We start from the raw sequence: 23,039 nt of genomic DNA on the forward strand, positions 1-23,039 counted from the left end.
ACTAGGTCTTCCCCCCTCGGATTGTTAATTATGCTAGGGCCATAAAGAGTGCATGTATTGGGACTTATAAAGGTAGCGCAATAGGCCATGTCATCAATATAGTTCTAGTGGTATTTTATTCGAAAGCTTATTTTAGTTGTGGCGAAATGAGGTATTGGTTAAAAAATCTCCCTAGAAATGAGTTACTGATCAGACAGAGTATGCCAACCTAGAGTTTTTGAGTAAGCCTACGATTACAAAAAGTATGGATATTTTACTAGAGTTTACTCTCAGTTTCAGTTGGCTAGTTATTTGGGATTCGATCATGTTGCTTGCTAGGATTAGAGCCTCAAGATTTTGTTAATACTGTAGAGATATCAATTATTAGACTAGAGTGTCTGCGACATAGGATTTCTAGTCATTCACCCTATTTAGATCAGCCTCATAATGTTGTGTCATCTTTAATTAAAGATGGTGTGCTTGCTGCCTTAGTTGAAGATTTAATCAATCAGTCAGAGTTTGGACCCATTTAGATTTATTCTCCCTATGACCATTAGGCATGCGATTGTGGATTTCACCATGATTGGAGTGCTTTTATTTTTCCACTTTATCTTTTCATTATGTATATTGGGGTTTTCATACCCATTGATGATTATATGCCTTGATGAGTTCATCTTGGTTATTGTGTGCTTTGTAATTGAATTCATGATTATGTGACTGCTTTTTGGCTTATTTCTTTCAGTAGTAGGTGAGGTAGATCTGTATTGATATTTGCTCCCTATGAGTGTAGCTTTTGGGTTTGACTCTAATTTATATTGGCATATTGGCCTTGTTGTGGCCCCCGAGCGGTACATGATATTGATGTTCATTTTTGTATCGCATATTCATTATATCGATATTGATATTGTTGTTGGTATTGCTATCACTACTTATGGTTATTGATATTATTTGATATAATTACTTTATTTAATTGATCCTCGCTAGGTAATTGTATAGACTAGTGCTATCTAGTTAGAATTTCATTTTATTGTGATTCTTATTAGGTGGCTTGAGTAGATATAACCCGATTTTATGTTTTACTTCCCATAGCACGATAAGGTTGATTGCTTTCTCTCTTGGTTAGCTATGTTAGAATGATTCGGGAATGATTAATGGTATCAAAGGTAAGTTGACCTTCCGTTGTTTTGTATAACTCTAGAGTTGGCAGTTTAGTTATATTGCCCATTATTGAGTTCGAAATTCTTAGACTTGCCTCCTGGTTGCGAAGGCTCTTGTGGTGTCTATCCCTTTCCATTTAGGCTATTTTTGAGCTTGACCAGTTGATGGCCTATTTTTCATTTGTGTCTATTTCTTCGCCGATAGTGGTTTTAGTATAGATATCAAGATGTCCTAATTTATCTCTTATATTTATTGGATTCATATCCCTGTGATGATTTACCCTTCTTATTAGTGTGGATAATTTATACTCCTTGCTTGTTATGATATGGTTTTGTCTTAAGTGGAGTTGGAGAGTTAGAAACAGTTTGCCTTTCCTGTGATCGTTTCCTCAGTTGTTACTTTTTTGGTGGTAGTTTTGACATTAACCTTGGTCTCGAGATTGGTATTTTCTTCCTTGGCAAAGTGATTCATGGTTTGTTTAAGTTATGATTATCCTTCTCGGGTGGATTCAGGAAATCCCTATTTAAGAATTTGTTCGACCAAATAAAGTCTTGGTCTAGTGTTTCTCCTCGATGGTATATGCCTATGGCTATTGTTTGTCAAAATAGAGTATTTGATGGGTTTGTTCCGGCTTAAGTTGCATTTCTTCGAGTTGCTAGATTTCTTACTCTTCTTTGATTGGATTTTTTGTGTTTTCAGCTTGTGATTTATCCTCTGTTCTAATTTTTGTCTTCATCTATGTTTCAATTTTGGCTCGACATGATATGGGACAAATCTACCTGATTCAAATATTATGGTTGTTGTGAGCATTTGACCTTGGATTGGATTGCCGACTCTCTTTTAACTTGACGCTTTGGAATAGAGATTTGGAAGTTATGATAAATTTAAAGTATGATGCCTACTGGTCTTCAAGTTTTGTTTGGGTAGTTGAGATCGAGAGATTTAGCCATGGTGTTGAGATTTCAGCCTAGAGTTGTGGAGCTGAGTGTAGCTATCATTTTCAGATTTGTCAGTTAGAATTTCATTTATAGGTTGGTTGGGCCTACTTCGTTGTTACCAATTTCTTTTTCTTGATTTCGGTTGGATTATTGTTGCTAAGTGTTCAGATGATGGCCCCTGGACCTGATATTGGTTCTTTTAGGTTTAGCCTTGAGTTTCTAGTTTTCTTTGGGAATTTTAGATGATATGCTCCATTTAAGTAACATACTTAAGTTGGATTCAATATGGCTTCATTCGCGGTTGATGGAACATCCTGGATCAGATCGTTTAGTGATGAGTAGTTTTGTCTTGATCTTCTGTATTCCAATTTTTTTACCCTTTAAAATAATTGTAGGATTGACATAGATTGCATTCCTTGGTTATCTCCATTTGTGTGCCTAGACAATGCCTTGTGGACTTAATCTTATGGTTCCTATATAGGTTTAAGTTTCAACTTTTGTTCTTTGAGTCCTCTGTGATGATATTGTGTGGATTGGACTCGGGTGATTTCTCTCTAGTTTGGAGAGGGTAGAAGTTGTAAAATGGTAATAGAAGGCTACATATAGATTTGGAGTCAGTGGCGTGACTCATGTCTGGGGTATTCTTTTGTCTTGTATAAGCCTCTATTGATCTTGTGCAGATATCAAGATGGTATTAGTGTGTTGTGATTAAAAGTGACATGCATCAACCTTTTGAGTTAATTTGGAGGCCAGTTAGTGGTTAAAGTTAAGTTTTGGTTATTTGGAAGTGAAGTGAGAGTGCTAGTTGAAAAAGGTTTACCTTTGGTGAAATTCTTTAGAAGTTTCTCTCTTCGTGCAGGTTATATGGGGAGTCATGCTTGGAGCATGCAGGACCAGTACCTCATCCTTTCAAACTTTTGATATTCTTTCTATCTGTTAACTTTTGTGGACGAAAGTCCTTTTAGTAGTGGATATTGTAATGACCCTTCCTATCATATTTTATCTTTCCACTTATATTTTCCATTTGAGCTTCTTTGTAGCTGCCCTAAGTTATTTATGACTTACTGGGATTGACCATTCGATTACTGGGCAGTTTATTTAATTTTTAGAACTGATTCACTTTTTGGAAGTCTTTGCTGGTTCCAAATGGCCACCGAGTGAAGATGGTGAAGACTTTGGTAAAACAATCTCAAATGCAAATTATGACCATGCTAGTTGATCCAAAATATCAATTTTAGGCTAGATAGACCTTTGGTTCGCATCCCATTGCACCCAAGCTCATTTCGACCCATTGGTCAAAAAGTTGAAAAATTGAAAGTTTAGGTGCGAGACCCACATTTGATCATAATGACCTCGAATTGAAAATTTGAGTCCGCCAATGCTTTCGAAACACCAAATTTAGTGTGGTTACATAGTTCATTTGTGAAAAAATAGATTTTGAATGAATCCCGAGGCATCGTTGCAAATTTAGAAAAATTTTCAAATTGCTGGTACTGGTGCAATGGAGATTGCGAAAAGATCACAATGATCACACAATGGACATCGCAGCATGGAGACCATACCTCGTGTGATGGTGATCGTGCATCTCCATACCAGTGGGTTCTATAAATAGACCCCAATGTCGCAAATTGGGTCATTTTCCCTTCATCTTTGAGTGCCAAGAACCCTAAATAGGTATGATAACTCTAAATTGAGTTGTGAGGGTGACTTAGAATCTTGATTATCATCTACTATCAAAAATATCTTCGAAGTTATGGTAATAATCCTTCAAATTCATGTTTGAATTTCCTAGTTTTGACCCAAAACCCCAAATTCACTTAGGTCTTGGTTTTAGTCAATAGTTTTCTTGGTTTACACCCATTTGTTAAGGGTTATGATTCCTTGTTCTTGTATGAACGTTTGGTTGACCTCGAAAATACATTTTTCATAAGTAGGACACACTTAGGGTGTTTGGTGTCGTTTTTGGACCCGAACCATCATGGTGCAATATGGGTATCATTATTCTCATATTGATGATAATATTATGATTTTGATAGTGTGATGGCATTTTGGGCTTGTGAAATGAATATGAGCTTTTGGTGAATGATGTAAGGATTTTTGGTTCGGTTTTGAGGCAGGCTTCTGTCTACTCTTATGAATTATATAATGCATATTATATGTTGCCTATGGATGTAAATTTCAAGTTTGATTATTGGTAAAATGAATTAGTATTGAAAATTGAGGTTTGGGATTAGAAGAGGGTTTTGACCCATAAGTTGTAATGCTTAATATTCTTTTGAATCCTATTGCCTTCTCCCTAGATTGAACTAATTTTTAGCATGGATAGGATATGATTCTAGGTTTCGGATATGGTTTTAGTATCGAAATCATGGTTAGTATGGTTAACCTTACTTCGGCTAGTCCAGTGATATTGAAATCGTAATTTGAGTAGTCTTGACTTAAGTGCACTTGTTTCTAGACAAAATTCCTATCTTGGGATTTGCTATGGATCACTTGACATCTAGAAGTTGAACTAAATTCCTTATCCTAGTTTGGGGTGTAAATTGCCAAACTAAGGGAATTAAGGTTTAGAAGTGGGATCGTCCCGCTCACCTAAGCCAAGACTTGTGTTACCCCTTATGGATTTAGTTGCGCATGCTAGGCTTAGTTATCCCTTATGGCCATGATATTCTTTATAGAAATGATATTGGGCCTTTAGAGATGTTATCCCTCTTAGATATGATAATTGGCCTATAGAAATGATATTCCTCTTAGTCGTGATACATGACCTATAGAAAGGAGATGCCTCATTAATGTGATATGCCTCGTATTTATGACTTATGCTTATTGATACATTATGCCTCCTAGAAGTGAGATGCCTTCTATATGTGAAGATGATTGTATATATGCTTCATAGCTTATAGAGAAGTTATGCAACGTGAATCGCTATGGCTTAGAGTTATGAGATGATTTATATATACATGATTATTGATATGAGATCTATATCCATATGTGCCCCTATGGACGTTACACGGTGCCCAAGACTACGAGTTGTCCTGAGCTAGCCCTATAAGCCTTCCAAACTTGGAACTCATGATAAAAGTAAACTTGACATATGAAATCTGAATATAGTTGAATTAATATCTTAATTGAAAGTCATTATCTTGAAAGTCTATAAAACTGACACTTTTGAACTTAAAATGGAAACAGTCGGACAAGCCTTTACTTCTAACTAGAGAGCCACTGGGATAGACCCCAGCGTACTCGAACATAAATAGAAAAAAAATAACTGAAACACTTCATCAACATCAAAGAATGGTAAACTGGGTCCTCAGACTGTAAGGACTCACCAAAAGACAGGATGTAGGTGATGATGTTTGTAATCAATAGTGATATTGGAACTGGGCACCAGAACCTACATTCTAAGACAATATATAGTTCCTCTAGAATATACTGAGTATGTGGGGGGTGAATGCATATGTAAAACAATAACTGAATATTTAGATACAGTTTCAATAATGCATGCTAAGTGTAAATGAATCAACTTAATCTTTAATAAAACAATGATTGCAACAACAAAAACAAGAGTAGTGAAGCATAAGTATAAACTTTGTGAGCCATAACACTTAGTTTTGAAATCTTTACTTTTATTCTTTCTTAGGGAGGTTCTTTTATCCAACATAAATCATGTGAGCTACCATGGAGTCCAATGTCTTACCCATGTTGGGGAGAGCTGTTCTACCCTTTCCATTGGAATATAACCTTAACTTAGTGTCACTATACTACCAATATTAGGACTTAAACCTATGGTTGCACGTATTTCTGGGCATGTGACCTTGGACTCAAACCCAACTGGGTGCTAACTACTACTCCTATATTACTTATATGCTCGTACTTCTGGAAATCCACCATAAAAAAGCATACAGGTTATATATTAGAAACCAATTATGCTTTTTTTTGCTTTAAATCATAAATACAATAAACAATTATGGATTTCAAACCTTGTCATTTGAATCGAAAGATCAAACCTTTCTTGTAAAATTTGTGCTTAAATATAAGCCTTAAATATTATACATTCTTTCATGAAAATTGTAAAACAATATCATGCTTAAAACTCAATTAGAACTCTTTAAACAATGCTTCAAATCAAACTCATGGTAATTCAAATTATAATAGGGAATTCTACAAGTCAAAACATAATTAGATGATAACAATAATGCACTTTATAACTTCAATCTCATAGTAATTTCATAAACTCAAAACAAAATAATATGGGCACGAACCCTAATTACAAATCATATAACTTTAACTTTAAAATAAGTTTTAGGCACAAGGATGGAAGAATATCTCTATTCATAAACCCCACATAACTTAATAGCTGGATTTCTTGAATATTGCTTGAACTTGGAAACTTGAATTCTTGTATTCTTGGAGAAAGGATCTTGGATTTTGTTCTCATGAAGGAGAAGGGTTAATGGCATTTAAAATTGACTAATAATGGCTAATAATGACTCTTTGATGATTTTAAGTCATTGGAGGTAGGGTTTTAGGCGAGGAAAAGAACAAAATACCCTTAACAAAACAAATAAAATCGCTGGAATTGCTTTAGTTGACGACTTGGTCGATGGCTTGTCAACTAGCTGACAGCTCGTCAACCTAGTCATCAACTCCTCTTTATGTTCTAGTTATGGTTGACGACTTGGTTGATGGCTTATAAACTAGTTGATAGCTTGTCAACCTAATCATCAGCTCCTTTAGCGATACTGGTTAAGTTTGACGACTTGGTTGATAGCTCGTCACTTAGTTAACGGCTTATCACCTCTAGTCATCACCTTGATGATATATGGATGTGCTGAGGTAAAATGGGTATAAATTTCCACTCTGATATCGGATTAAGGTAAAACCAGTTGTGTTGGAAAGAAGACTCAAAGATATTTCATTTAGTGTCTAGTGGTACAAGTATCTTTTTACTTACTAGGAGTAATGGTAGTTTTAATTTGACACAAGTAAAGACGTTCACTATATCTTATTCAATAGAAAAGTTCTCAACTAGAATTGGCTATAAGTGATTCCTATGGACATGATTCACATCAAAAATACTTTATAAAAAAGGTTAAAGGTCAAGAAACTTAATTATGACTTGACATAATCACTTTGGGTTCTTTGAAAGATATATGATGGATAGTTGGAAACTTATCTAGAAACTTGTGGGGGTATTACAGTATCTCCCCTTTGGAGGCATTCATCCTCAAATGTGGCATCACTTGGGACTAGAAATAATTAATCACACCACCAACAAACTTATAAACAAGCTTACATAATCAAAATGTTCCAACCCCACACAACATTTGATGCAACTTAAGAATGCTTAGGCAGACTGAAAGAGAAAGAGTTTTAGCTGAAAGATAACTATTGACCTTCGCTAAGGAATGAATTGGAAGAAAAGAGATGGGGATACTTGGCTATTATGTCTGCTTTCGCTTCCCATGTGGACCCTTCAACTAGTTCCAGAGGACTTTCACAGATGCTACTTCTTTATTTTTTAGTCTTCGTACTTTCCTATCAAGTATCTCAATAGGAACCTCTTTATACAAAAAGTTATCCTTGATTTCAATACTATCTTGGGGAACTATTAAGGACAGATCTCTAATGCACTTCTTAAGAATCAAAACATAAAACACCGGATGAACCATAGATAACTCTAATGGAAGATCCAACTCATAAGAAACCTCTCCTACTTGCTTTACTACCTCATATGGACCGATAAATCATAGAATCAACCTCCCTTTCTTCCCAAATATCATTGTTCCCTTTATGGGTGACACCTTGAGAAATATCCAATTGCCTACTTCAAACTTGAGCTACCTTCTTCTCACATTAGCATATGACTTCTGACGACTATGAGCAGTCTTCAATCTCCCATGAATACACTGAACCTTTGCCATATATTCAAGAACAAAATCTGGCCCAATCAATGCATTTTTTCCAACCTCAAACCATCCTATGGGTGATCAACACCTATGCCTGTACAGTGCTTCAAACGGTGCCATCTAAATATGAGCATGATAACTGTTATTATAAGAAAACTCAAACAATGGTAGGTGGTCATTCCAAATTCCCTTGAAATATAAGGAACACAACTTCAACAACTCTTTTAATGTCAGAATTATACGCTCAGGTTGACCATCAGTTTGCAGATGAAAAGCAGCACTAAGCTTAACCTTTGTACCAAGGCCTTTCTGAAAGGATTGCCAAAACTGCAATGTGAGCTGTGTGCCTCTGTCTAAAATGGTATATTAAGGGATCCTATAAAGCCTTACTAACTTTCCAATATACATTCAAGCATAATCCTCCGCATTGTCTTATGTCTTGACAGGTAGAAAATGAGCTGACTTAGTCATTCGATCTACTACAACCCAAATTGAATCATGTTGACATTTCGTATGAGGTAACCTTGTAATGAAATCCATATTCACTACTTCCCACTTCTAAGTAGGGATACTAATTTTTTGTAACATAACACCCATTCTTTGTTGTTCAACCTTAACTTGCTGACAATTGGGACATTTGGCTACAAACTCGGCTATATCCCTCTTAATACTATTCCACCAATAAATTTCCCATAGATCTCTATACATCTTAGTAGCACCTGTATGAATGGAGTACCTCTAACCATGAGCCTCGACTAATATTATTTATCTCAATCTATCCACATTCGGGACACAGAGTCTACCTTGATATCAAAGTACACCATCTCCCCCTTAGGAGAAAACCTCAACCTCCTATTGTTGGAATGCTTCCAATGTATCGCTAGGTATTGTATAATTTCATTGCTTCTCTTTCACTTTTACTACCAAAGATGATTTCGAACCATTCTGTACTACTACTCTCCTATCATCAGTATCGATCAAACGGACTCCCAAATGGGCTAATCTGTTCACCTCCTTGGTCAATTCTCGCCCTTCCGATTTCACATGGGCCACACTACCCATGGAAAACCTACTTAGTGCGTCAGCTACCATATTGGCCTTACCTAAATGATAGAGTACACTTATATCATAATATTTCCACAACTCCAACCACTTTATCTGACAAATATTCACCTCTCATTGAGTAAATACGTATTAGAGACTCTTATGATATGTAAAGATAACAACATGCACACCATAAAGATAGTGTCTCCAAATTTTTAAAGAAAACACTATGGCAGTTAACTCTAAGTCATGAGTTAGGTAATTTTTTTCATGATCCTTGAGTTGTCTTGAAGCATAGGCTATCACTCTCCCATTCTGGATCAATGCACCGCCTAACGCAACTCTAGAAGTGTCACAATATACCATGAATCCATCTAATCCTTCTCGCAAAGCTAATATTGGAGCCAAAGTCAATCTATCCTTCAAATCCTAGAAACTCTTCTCACACTTATCTTACCATATAAACTTCACTCTCTTTTGGGTCAACTTAGTTAATAGCACATTTATAGAGGAGAATCCCTTAACAAATCTTTTATAGTACTCAGCCAAACTCAAAAAACTCCCGATGTCGAATAGAACGATGGTTCAAGCCAGTGCTTAACTACATTATTCCATAAATACCAGCCCTTGAAATCACATTCCCCAAGAAAGTAATAGATTCCAACCAAAATTCTCATTCACTAAACTTTGCATACAATTGACGGTCCTTAAGGGTCTTCACTACAATTCTCAAATAATCTGCGTGCTCTTTCTCACTCCTTGAATACACAAGTATGTCATCTATAAAGTCAGTGACAAACATGTCCAAGTATGTCTTAAATACACTGTTCATCAAATCCATAAAAGTTGTAGGAGCATTTGTTAGTCCAAACGAGATAACTACAAACTCAAAATGGGCATACCTTGTTTGGAAACCTATTTTTGAAATATCTTGTACCACCAGGCACCCTAAAGTTGATCAAACAAATCATCGATTCTAGGAATAGTATACTTATTCTTGATGGTAACCTTGTTTAGTTGTCTATAATCTATACATATTCTGAGAGTACCATATTTCTTGCGCATGAATAGGACTGGAGCATCCCATGGAGAAACACTGGATCTGATGAAATCTTTATCTAAAAGGTCCCTAAGCTATTCTTTTAACTCTTTAAGTTTAGCTGGAGCCATTGTAATACCTCGCATGTTTCTAATCCTGTGATTCATACTTGAGTACATTAGTTACAATGAATATCCTAGTGATAGGATTGCTTATGATGCATTAATCATGTTCATATGAGTCACTTAAGGTAATACAAGCTAAGAGTTTTTGAATCCATCAAGCTTTAGTGTTTGATTTTGTAAGGGTCATCTTTGAATGAGTATAACTTGATGTTAATATGGTATTTTGGCTGATTTAGACCCAACAAATTGTAGAGTATCGAATTATCTTTCCAACAATACAAAATTCGCCTTAATCTAATACCTAAGCGAAAAGTTATGCCCATTTTCGTGAGAGGCAGTAAGCATAAGCGATTGGTTAGACGCTGCCTAACCCAGGCATAGGCGATTGGTTAGACGCCGCCCAACCCAAGCATAGGCGATCACTTGGGCGCTACCTAAGCCAATTCCAGGTGTCAAAAACACTCCGTCTTGAGTTATTTTAAAGGTAATTAAGTATTTAAATACTCCTTACATGTTCCTAAACTAAACCATACAAAATATACAGCCTCTAAACATATTGGTGCCCTATTTTCATCTCAAAACTCATCATCCAAGAGCACTAAAGGAGAAAAACAACTAGGTTTGCATAATTAAGCTTGATGATCTGATTTCAAGGAAATTCCTCCGTCAATCATCAAGAATCTTCCTTCTAAGGTATGCGTAGTGTTCATCTATGGATTCAATTCGTTCATAGAGTTCAGGAATCAATCTTTAAAATATAAAAGCTTGGTTGATTGTGGTGATATGATCATACCCATGTTGATGCTTGTTTGTTTTTCTCTTTTTCATTATAAAGTATGATTTCTATATTGTCGGGTGTTGATGATCACTTTGTTGATATTGGGTGATTCCCAAGATGGAATCTTTATATGTTTTTGTGAATTCATGATATCATATGAGTTGGAAACATGTAAATTTAATTGTTCATGATGTATAATTTGATGAATTCACCTATGCTTAAGATGTGCATGTAAGGTGTTTGATAAAATACCTAAGGAACTAGAAATCATGCAATATAGCTAAATTGTGACTAAGTAAAGGATTCATGATATGCCCTTACGTTCCAATGACTTCTATATTGTTAATGTGCCTTGTAAATATTGTTGGAATACTCATGAACTATTCTTATGAGATTATGCTATGTTTACTTGCAAATCCTACTTATGAACAAGATCCATGATAACCATGCAATCCGCATAAAATTCCATGCTATTAGTATGTGTTGCCAATATGATTATGCAACGAACATGATATTAAGATTCTGCAAGTACTTCTATGTGATATGAAATCCTTTCCACGCAATACATTGTTGATAACCATGCTCATTATGAGATCCCTACTTATGATATTATAAATTATGGACTCTACTCTTATGATCAAGTCAGTTAAGTGTGTCAGTTTCCTTCCATCAAGTCCTGGGGGTACTTGTACCCAAAAACTATAGCTGTGTGCCAAGATCCATGTCATGTTTCACAATATCAGAACTCAAGCTATGATTCCATAGACTTCAGTCAGTCACGTGAGTCAGGAAAATCTCATGATCTTAGTCAGTTGTTAGATATCAATAACATTCTGCCATTCAACGGAATTCAGTAAGATTAAGTCATGTACAGTCAGTTATTTATGTCCAGTCCCTCTATTTGGGAGTAGAGGTTAGCACCAAGTGAACCCAAGGATGGAAACTCACTCGCCAGTTCAGGGTGTGATTCCTAGTAGCAATCCTTGTGTTCCAGAACTACGTAGCCAGCATAGGTTGAGATATCTTAACCCGTTAGCTTTGGGTTGATGAGGTGGCTTAACCCGTCAATTTAGGGTTCCCACCATTCTCATTGAGTATCCGCCAGATAAGGGTCACTCACAGATGTCCTTACCAGTGGCACAGTATTGAAACCCCTCCAGTTGGGGTAGAGATTGGACCTCAGCTTAGCCATAACAGCATACATGGGGCATGTCGGTTAAATATTACTTTCCACAGTTTCAGTAACAATCTAAGTAAAAGAACTAAGAGCGTTCTTCAGATTTCAGTATATACAGGATGTTAGATACAGTTGTCCATGTTATCAGTTTCAGTATCAGTCATGACAGTTATCAGTAAACCATGTATTAGCTTACAGTTCATGCTATCACGTAGTCACGGTTCCACTTTCTATATATGTGTGTTTGGAATCCTACGTTCATATTAATCAGTCAGTGTTGTTCATGCATAAAACCCTTTATGTTCAACCTACCTTCCTCGTATACTCAGTACTCTAGTTGTACTGACGCATTTGCACTATGGTGCTTTCTTTTCATGTTACACCATAGGTTTCGAGACACGAGCTCCAGCCCAACAGTAGCGGTAGCGTTCCAGTCGCAGAGACACAGTGAGTCCTCATTGATTCGGGGACAATATGATTTGATTCATTTATTTATTCTTCAATTTAGGTTTACGGAGTTAGTTGGAGTCATGTTCCTTCAACTCCTTATTCAGACTGTTTAGAGGCTTTTGGATTTACTTTCAAATTTACATTCAGATTTAGTTGTTTTGGGTATTTTCACCCACATAATTTTATTCAGTTGAACCTTATGGCCTTACATTTCCATGTATTCTACATTATTATGTTATGATTTGCAGTATACAGGTACAAATATCAGTCATGGGTTAGCTTATGGTCCCTCGGGGTCATGAGTACCGTGTAGCATTCCGGTTCAGTAAATCGGGGTGTTATAAACTTGGTATCAGAGCCTAAGGTTCAATAGTGTCCTAGGAAGTCTGAAAGCCGCTTCTAGTAGAGTCTTATACATGGGTGTGTTGCGCACCACATTTATGTGAGGGAGGTTATAAGATGTTTTAGGAACAGTTTCCTTTCTTCATTATTCATGTCATGCTAGTAAGCATAATCATAAGTTAAACTCTCAGTCTAATCCATTCTGCTCTTATTCCAGACCATGGCCCCAAAGAGAAGAAACCAGCCAGCTCCTCAGCCCGAAGATTCTTTGGGCGAACATGTTTCCCATGCAGAGTTTAGAGCCGTATTTACCACACTTGCTCAGTCCATGGCTGCATAGAATAAATGGCCACCAGTCATTCTGACCAATCCAGTGGCCACTCCCAAAGCAGCTAGGGTTCGGGACTTCACCCAAATGAACCCTCCATCTTTCCATGGGTCTAAGTCTGATGAGGACCCTCAGGAGTTCATTGACCAAGTCCAGAAGGTCATTGACATCATGGGTGCTACTTCTATTGAGAGTGCTAATTTAGCCGCCTACCAGTTATAGGATGTTGCTCATGATTGGTACAAACAGTGAAGGTCTGAGAGGTTAGATGATATAGGTCCTATTGAGTAGGAGGAATTTGTCATGACCTTCTTAGATAGATTCTTTTCCCAAGAGCTGAGAGAAGCCAAAGTTCTTGAGTTCATCAACCTTAGGCAGGGGAATATGATGGATAGGGAGTATTCTCTTAGGTTTACTCTGCTAGCCAGGTATGTTCCTTATGTGGTTGCAGACAATAGAGCTAAGATGAGTAAGTTCGTGTCAGGATTCAATGATAGCATGGTAAATGAGTGTAGGTCTACGATGCTGATCGGTGATATGACCTTAGCAAGACTCATGACCTATTCCCAGTAAGTAGAAAAGAAGAATTTTAAGACTAGGAAGAGGAAGAACAAGAGAGCAAGGTCAGGTAATTTCAACTTTGCTCACCCCAAGTCAGATGAAGGAAACCGTTCACAGTTTTACTCCAAGTCAGCCGTTCTAGCTCCTTTCTCTGCCAGCGCTCCAGTGCTGAAGTTCAGAGACAGCAATAGAGACAAAGCACCAGGCTCTAAATCTCAGGGCAGTGTTTGTAGTGCCCGAACGAAGCCCTTTTGTCAGACATATGGTAAGAACCACAAGGGCATTTACAGAGCCGATAGTGATGTCTGTTTTGGTTGTGGCAAGCCAGGCCACTGTAGTCAAGTCTTCAGGGTCAGCAAAATCATTCTACAGCTCAATCCAGTCACGCAAACTAGCAGGGTGCCATTTCCAGTGCTACCAGTGGGCAACGCCCAAATAGACTCTATGCTCTTCAGTCCTAGCAGGATTAGGAAAATTCTCATGATGTTATTACTGGTATGTTACAGATTTTCCATGTTTATGTTTATGCTTTGCTAGACCCAGGAGCATCTTTGTCTTTTGTTACTCTATACATAGCAAGTGATTTCAAAATCAGTCCCGAAGTCCTAGCAGAGCCCTTATCAGTCTCTACCTCAGTGGGTAAAACCATCATAACTCGGTGGGCAAACAGGAACTGCCCGGTTATGATATCTCAGAAATCCATGTCAGCAGATTTAGTGGAGTTAGAGATGACTAATTTTGATGTCATTCTCGACATGGATTGGCTTCATTCCTGCTATGTCACAGTCGACTGCAGAAATAGGGTAGTTCAGTTTTAGTTCCTGAATGAGCCCGTCCTAGAGTGGAAGGGTAGCATTTCAGCATTCAGGGGTTAACTTGTTTCCTACCTTTGGGAAAGGAAAATGATTTCTAAGGGGTGTGTGTATTATCTCGTGCATGTTAAAGATTCTAGTTTTGAATCTCCCTGCCTCAAAACAGTCCTAGTTGCTAATGAATACTCAGATGTCTTTCCCAAAAATCTTGCAGGCATTCCTCTCGAAAGGGAAATAGACTTTGGCATAGACCTTCTTTCGGATACTCAACCTATTTCTATTCTGCCATATAGAATGGCACCAGCAGAACTCAAGGAACTAAAAGATTAGTTGAAGGATCTCTTAGATAAGGGATTCATCATACCCAGTATTTCCCTATGGGGTGCACCAGTATTATTCATGCGCAAGAAAGACGGTTCTCTTAGGATTTGTACTGATTACCGTAACCTCAACAAAGTCACGGTTAAGAACAGATATCCTCTTCCCAGGATTGATGATCTATTCAACAAACTTTAGAGAATGTGACATTCCGAAGATAGCTTACCGTACTCAGTATGGTCACTTTGAATTTTTAGTCATGTCATTTGGTCTTATCAATGCCCCTGCAGCTTTTATAGATTTGATGAACCGTGTGTTCAAGCAGTACTTGGACATGTTTGTAATAGTCTTTATAAATGATATTCTGGTCTATTCTTGCATAGAGCATGATCATGCAGACCATCTCAGGATTTTTCTTTAGACTCTCAAGGATCACCAATTATTCGCTAAGTTCAGCAAGTGCAAATTTTGGCTAAGATTAGTAGAATTCTTTGGCCATATTGTTTTTGGTGATGGCATTAGAGTAGATCCTCAGAAAACTGAGGCAGTAAGAAACTGGCCCAGACCTGTATCTCCATCAGATATTAGGAGTTTCTTGGGTTTGGCTGGCTATTACAGATGGTTTGTCGAGGGATTTTCTTCTATTGCATCTCCTATGTCTATATTGAATCAGAAAAATATTAAGTTTTAGTGATAAGATTCATGCGAGAAGAGCTTTCAAGAGTTGAAGACTCGACTCACCTCCGCTCCAGTTCTAGCTATTCCAGATGGTTCAGACTGTTTTATAGTCTATTGTGATGTATCCTGAGTGGGTTTAGGTAGTGTCCTCATGCAGTATGGTAAGGTCATAGCCTACATCTCCAGACAGTTAAAGCCACGTGAGAAGAATATCCTACTCATGATCTTAAGTTACCAGCGGTAGTTTTTGCCTTGAATATTTGGAGGCATTATCTCTATGGAGTTCATGTAGATGTATTCACACACCATAAGAGTCTCCAGTATGTCTATTCTAAGAAAGATCTCAATCTTCACTAGAGAAGGTGGTTAGAGCTCTTGAAAGATTATGACATGAGTGTTCTTTATCATCCGGGCAAGGCCAATGTTGTGGCCGACGCTCTCTATTGACTCTCTATGAGTAGTATTTCTCACGCTGAGGATAGTAAGAAAAAGATGGCTCAGGAGATCCATCACCTTGCCAGACTAGGCGTTCGCTTAGTCGATTCTTCAGAGGGTGGTGTATATGTTCATAGTAGTTCAAAGTCATCTCTAGTTTTCGAGGTAAAAGAGAAACAAGACAGGGATCCTTGCCTTGTCAAGCTCAAAGAGTCAGTTCAGAATCAGAAAGTTGAGGTTTTCTCCTAAGGGGGAGATGGTGTTCTTCGTTTTCAGGGTCGTCTATGTGTTCCAGGTGTAGATGAATTGAGGCAGCGAATTTTTGCAGAAACGCATGGTGTGCGATACTCTATTCATATAGGGGCCACTAAGATGTACTGCGATATGCGGGAGATCTATTGGTGGAGTGGGATAAAGAGAGATGTTGTAGAGTTTATGGCTAAGTACTCTATATGTCAGCAGGTTAAGATAGAACATCAGAAACCTAGTGGTTCTATACAAGAGTTCACCATTCCTACTTGGAAGTGGGAAGAAGTTAACACGTACTTTGTGACGGGTTTGCCTAGAACTCATCATCAACATGATTCAGTCTGGGTCATTATAGATAGAATGACCAAGTCAGCTTATTTCCTTCCTGTTTGTACTTCTTATTCTGTCGAGGATTATGCCAAACTCTATATCAGGGAGTTAGTCAGATTACACGGTGTTCCACTAGTTATCATCTTAGATAGAGGTACCCAGTTGACTTCTCACTTTTGGAAAGCATTCCAAAAGGGTCTCGGTACCCAAGTCCATCTCAGCACAACATTTCATCCTCAGATAGATGGTCAATCAGAGAGGACCATTCAGATCTTGAAGATATGCTAAGGGTATGTGCAATTGACTTCAAGGGAAGTTGGGATGACCACTTGCCTTTGATTGAGTTTGCATACAACAATAGCTATCATTTAGATGGCTCCATTCGAAGCTCTCTATGGTAGGAGATGTAGATCTCTGATTGGTTGGTTTGAGGTTAGTAAGGCCTCAATCATAGGTCCTAACTTAGTATTCCACGCCTTAGAGAAAGTTCAGTTGATCAGAGAGAGGCTCTGGGATGCTCAGAGCCTACAGAAGTCCTATACTGATGTTCGTAGAAAGGATGTCCAGTTCGAGGTCAATGAATATGTCTATTTTAAGATATCTCCCATGAAGGGAATGAACAGGTTCAGCAAGAAAGGGAAACTCAGTCCTCGGTAGTCAGTCCCTTCAGAATTCTTTGTCGCTTTGGCAAGGTAGCTTATGAGCTTGAGTTGCCTTCAGATCTAGCCTCAGTTCATCCAGTCTTCCATGACTCTTTGCTAAAGAAGTGCATAGGTGACCCAATAGTTGTTTTCCCTATTCAGAGCATCGACATTCAGAACAGCCTCTCTTATGAAGAGATTCCAGTCAAAATCTTTGATTATCAGACTCGTAGATTGAGGAACAAAGAAGTCCCTCTAGTCAAGGTTCATTGGAAAAATTAGTCTCATGATGGAGCTACTTGCGAAGCAGAAGAAGATATGCATACCAAGTATCCTCACCTCTTTCCCGCCAATTCAGATCAAGCTCAAGTTTAAAGTTCTCCTTAAGCTTATTAAGTTTCATGTTCATGTTTCCAATATAAACTAGGTACCTATTAACCGTTTCATACTCAGTCATGTATTCATGTATTAGTTTTCTGTGCATCAGATATGCACGAGTTCAGTATGTTTAGCATGTCAGTCATGAGATCGAGTTTCAGTTCTTCATGTTCAGTTCAGGTTCTATTTTGTATCCCTTCTCAGTAAATTCTCATTCGAGGACGAATGTTCCCAAGGTGGAGATATTGTAATACCCTGCATATTTCTAATCCTGTGATTCATACTTTAGTACATGACTTACAATTAATATCCTAGTGATAGGATAGCTTATGATGTATTAAGCATGTTCATATGAGTCACTTAAGGTAATACAAGCTAAGAGTTTTTGAATCCATCAAGTTTTATTGTTTGATTTTGCAAGGGTCATCTTTCAACGAGTATAACTCAATGTTAATGTGGTATTTTGTCTGTTTTAGACCCATGAAATTGTAAAGAATCGAATTAGCTTTCCAACTATACCAAATTCGCCTTAATCCAATACCCGAGCGAAAAGTTATGCCTATTTTTGTGAGAGACAGTAAGCATAGGTGATTGGTTAGGCGCCACCCAACCCAACCATAAGCGATCACTTGGGCACCGCCTAAGCCAATTCCAGGTGTTAAAAACACTCTGTCTTGAGTTATTTTAAAGGTAATTAAGTCTTTAAATACTCCTTACACGTCCCTAAACTTAACCCTACGGAATATATAGCCTCTAAACATATTGCAGCCCAATTTTCATCTCAAACCTCATCATCCAAGAGCACTAAAGGAGAAAAACAACTAAGGTTGCATGATTAAACTTGAAGATCCGATTTCAAGGAAATTCCTCCGTCAATTATCAAGAATCTTCCTTCTAAGGTATGCGTAGTGTTCATCTAAGGATTCAACTCGTTCATAGAGTTCAAGAATCAATCTTTAAAATACAAAAGCTTGGTTGATTGTGGTGATATGATCATACCCATGTTGATGCTTTTTTGTTTTCCTCTTTTTCATTATAAAGTATGATTTCTATATTGCCAGGTGTTGATGATGATGATGTTGATATTGGGTGATTTCCAAGATGGAATCTTTATATGTTTTTGTGAATTCATGATATCATATGAGTTGGAAACATGTAAATTTGGTTGTTCATGATGTATAATTTGATGAATTCACCTATGCTTAAGATGTGCATGTAAGGTGTTTGATAAAATGCCTAAGGAACTAGAAATCATGCAATATAGCTAAATTGTCACTAAGTGAAGGATTCATGATATGCCCTTACGTTCCAATGACTTCTATGTTGTTAATGTGCCTTGTAAATGTTGTTGGAATACTCATGAACTATTATTATGAGATTATGCTATGTTTACTTCCAAATCCTACTTATGAACAAGATGCATGATAACCATGCAATCCACATGAACTTTCATGCTATTAGTATGTGTTGCTAATATGATTATGCAACGAACATGATATTAAGATCGTGCAAGTACTTCCATGTGATATGAAATCCTTTCCATGCAATACATTGTTGATAACCATGCTTAGTATGAGATCCCAACTTATGATATTATAAATTATGGACTTTACTCTTATGATCAAGTCAGTCATGTGTGTCAGTTTCCTTTCATCGAGTCCTGGGGGTACTTGTACCCAAAAACTATAGTTGTGTGCCTAGATCCATGTCATGTTTCACGATATTCGAACTCAAGCTATGATTCCATAGACTTCAGTCAGTCATATGACTCAGGAAAATCTCATGATCTTAGTCAGTTGTTAGATATCAGCAACATTCCACCAGTCAATGGAATTCAGTAAGATTAAGTCATGTACAGTTAGTTATTCATGTCCAGTCCCTCTAGATGGGAGTAGAGGTTAGTACCGAGTGAACCCAAGGATGGGAATTCACCCGCCAGTTCAGGGTGTGATTCTTAGTAGCAATCCTTGTGTTCTAGAACTACGTAGCCAGCGTAGGTGGAGATATCTTAACCCATCATCTTAGGGTTGATAAGGTGGCTTAACCCATCAGTTTAGGGTTCCCACCGTTCTGATTGAGTACCCGTCAGATAAGGGTCACCCACAGCTGTCCTTACCAGTGGCGCGATATTGACACCCCTCCAGTCGGGGCAGAGATTGGACCCCAGCTTAGCCATAACGGGATACAAGGGGCATGTCGGTTAAACACTACTTCCCACAATTTCAGTAATAGTCTCAGTAAAAGAACTCAGAGCGTTCTTCAGATTTCAGTATATACAGGACTGTTAGATACAGTCATCCATGTTATTAGTTTTAGTATCAGTCTCAGTAAAAGAACTCAGGGCATTCTTCAAATTTTAGTATATACAGGATTATCAGATACTATCATCCATGTTATCAGTTTTGGTATCAGTCATGACAGTTATCAGTAAACCATGTATTAGCTTATAGGTCATGCTATCACGTAGTCATGGTCTGAGTTTCTATATATGTGTGTTTGCACTCCCACGTTCATATTAATCAGTCAGTGTGGTTTATGCATGAAATCCTTTATGTTCAGCCTACCTTCCTCGTATACTCAGTACTCCAGTTGTACTGATGTATTTACGCTATGGTGCTTTCTTTTTATGTAACACCATAGGTTTCGAGACATGAGCTCCAGCCCAGCAGTAGTGGTAGCATTCCAATCGCAGAGACACAGTGAGTCCTCATTGATTAGGGGACGATATGATTTGATTCATTTATTTATTCTTCAGTTCAGTTTTACGGAGTTAGTTGGAGACATGTTCCTTCAACTCCTTATTCAGACATTTTAGAGGCTTTCGGATTTACTTTCAGATTTACGTTCAGATTTAGTTGTTTTAGGTATTTTTACCCATATAATTTTATTTATTTGAACCTTATGGCCTTACAGTTCCATGTATTCCATATTATTATGTTATGATTTGCAGCATACAGGTACAGATATCTGTCATGGGTTAGCTTGTGGTCCCTCAGGGTCATGAGCACCGTGTAGCATTCCAGTTCAGCAAATCGGGGTGTTACAGCCACGATGTATGGAGGTGTGGAGATAGGCTGATTATCAGTAAGAAGATTAATAACGAACTCAATTTATCTATCCAGAGGTACCCCAAGAAAATCTTTAAGAAAAACCTCGGGAAACTCATTGGATATACAAACGGACTGAACTATTGGAACTTCAGACTTAGTATCCTTGACTCGAACAAAATGATAGATGCACCCTTTTGATATCAACTTTTTGGCCTTAAGATAAGATTTGAAACGACGTTTGGGAGACACAAAACTACCTTCCTATTCAAAAACTGCCTCATCAAGAAATTGAAACTTCACCACACGAGTGTGGCAATGTATTGATTCAAAATATGAATAAAGCCAATCCATTCCTAGAATAATATCAAAATCTACCATTTCAAACTATATTAGGTTTTTTAGTATGATTTTCTAGAGGACAGTAATAGAAAACTTCTTATTGACTCATCTGGTAATACCTAACTCACCCGCTGAGGTGGAAACTAAGAAGGGCCTAGAGATATTTTCAGGTCTTGTCCCAAAATTTATCACAACCAATGGAGGCATATAAGAGAGATATGACCCCCGGTCTAACAACACATACACATCAAGATTAATGATATGTAGTATACCAGTGAAAACATCTGGTGAAATCTCCTGCTCCTGTCGGGATGGTAAAGCATAGAACCAATTCTGGCATTGACCGCCACCGGTACTAGATGATACACCATAATGAGGAACTGTGTGACTTGGTGGAGCTAGTGCATTAGTAAATTGAGTCTAAGGACAAATATACCTACTTAGTATATGGACACTCTTTGATTCCGTGGACCAGCTCGCCACACCCATAACAACCCTTTTTACCTAGCAAACACTAACCTAGATGAATCCTGGCACACTTTGCCTATGTCGGATAACTGGGTTTTCTACCCATACTGTTCTGAGGCCAGGAATTAAAATTCCTTCCCTACTGCTTCTGCTTGGTCCTGGGTGCAGGGGCACTAACTGAAGATGGTGCTGGTACTAATGAAAGACCCTGAAACTACAAACAATTTCCCCCTCCAAACCTTTGTTGACTAAACTCCAACTACCCTATTCTATTCTTCTTGTTTCTCTTCTCCTTTTTCTTTAACTTTTCTGCCTCAATATGTTGAGTATGATTCATCGGCCTAGAAATATCCATATCCCTAATATGTATGGTAGTCCTACACTTCTTGACTACCAAATCAGACACCCCAGTAACAAACTTACTCATACTAGCTCTAGGGCCAGCTATCAACTCAAGTGCATACTTAGATAACTAAGTTAACTTAAGGCTCTACTCCTTCATTGTCATAGAACCCTACCTTAGGTTCATAAACTCCTCCACCTTATCTTCCCTTATCTTACTTAGAAAGAACCTATCTAGAAATATATCCTGGAATATCTGCCAACTCACAAGGGCTGTATCCACGCCTCTACCTTCCTTTCACATAACAACCCAATTATAAGTAACATCATTCAACCTATAGGATGCCAATTCTACACTCTCATCCTGAGTAATATGCATAATCTAGGTAATCTTTCTCACGTTATCAATAAAGAGTTGGGGATCCTCATCCACTCTTGACTCAATGAACTCAGGTGGATTCATCCTCATAAAGTCACAAATTCTGGTTGAAGCTAGATTACCATTTTTTGAATTGGGATTGCCAACTGTTAGTTTCCTTAAATGTTGGCATTCATATCTTGGGCCAACACCTGAAAGGTGGCCTAAAATTTAGCATGAGACACGTTCTCATTTAAAGGGTTGGCGTGCATGGGTGGTTGGTCACCATTTCTGCATGCATTGGCTTAACAAGGAGGTATATTCTATCATATAATATCATGAGTTAAGGTAGATAAATATAACTGTATGCATGATAGATCATGAAGAAATAATGATTCCTAACTCATTCCGTAGCCACTTGCTTATAAATATGGCATGCTTCACATCCATGATCAAGACTCTATGTAACATGGCTTTTTTGACTCCCTAAGACTTTTTAAAAACTTAGGCTCTAATACAAAGTTTGTAACACCCTGAAAGAACCCCTTGGATGTCATACGGTGCCCAAGAATATGATTGGCCTGAGCTGACCCTTTAAGTATTCTAAACATGGAACTTATGATAAAATTAAACTTGACATATGAAATCTTAATATAACTGAATTATTATCTTAATTGACTATCTTTACCTTGATAGTATTTAAAACTAACACTTTGGAACTTAAAACAAAAACAATCAGACAAGCCTCTACTTCGAACTAGAGAGCTATTGGTACAAACCCAAGATGACTCAAACATAAATAAAAAACAAATA

Source organism: Capsicum annuum, chromosome 7 (genome assembly GCF_002878395.1).
Source record: "Capsicum annuum cultivar UCD-10X-F1 chromosome 7, UCD10Xv1.1, whole genome shotgun sequence".
NCBI lineage: Eukaryota > Viridiplantae > Streptophyta > Magnoliopsida > Solanales > Solanaceae > Capsicum > Capsicum annuum.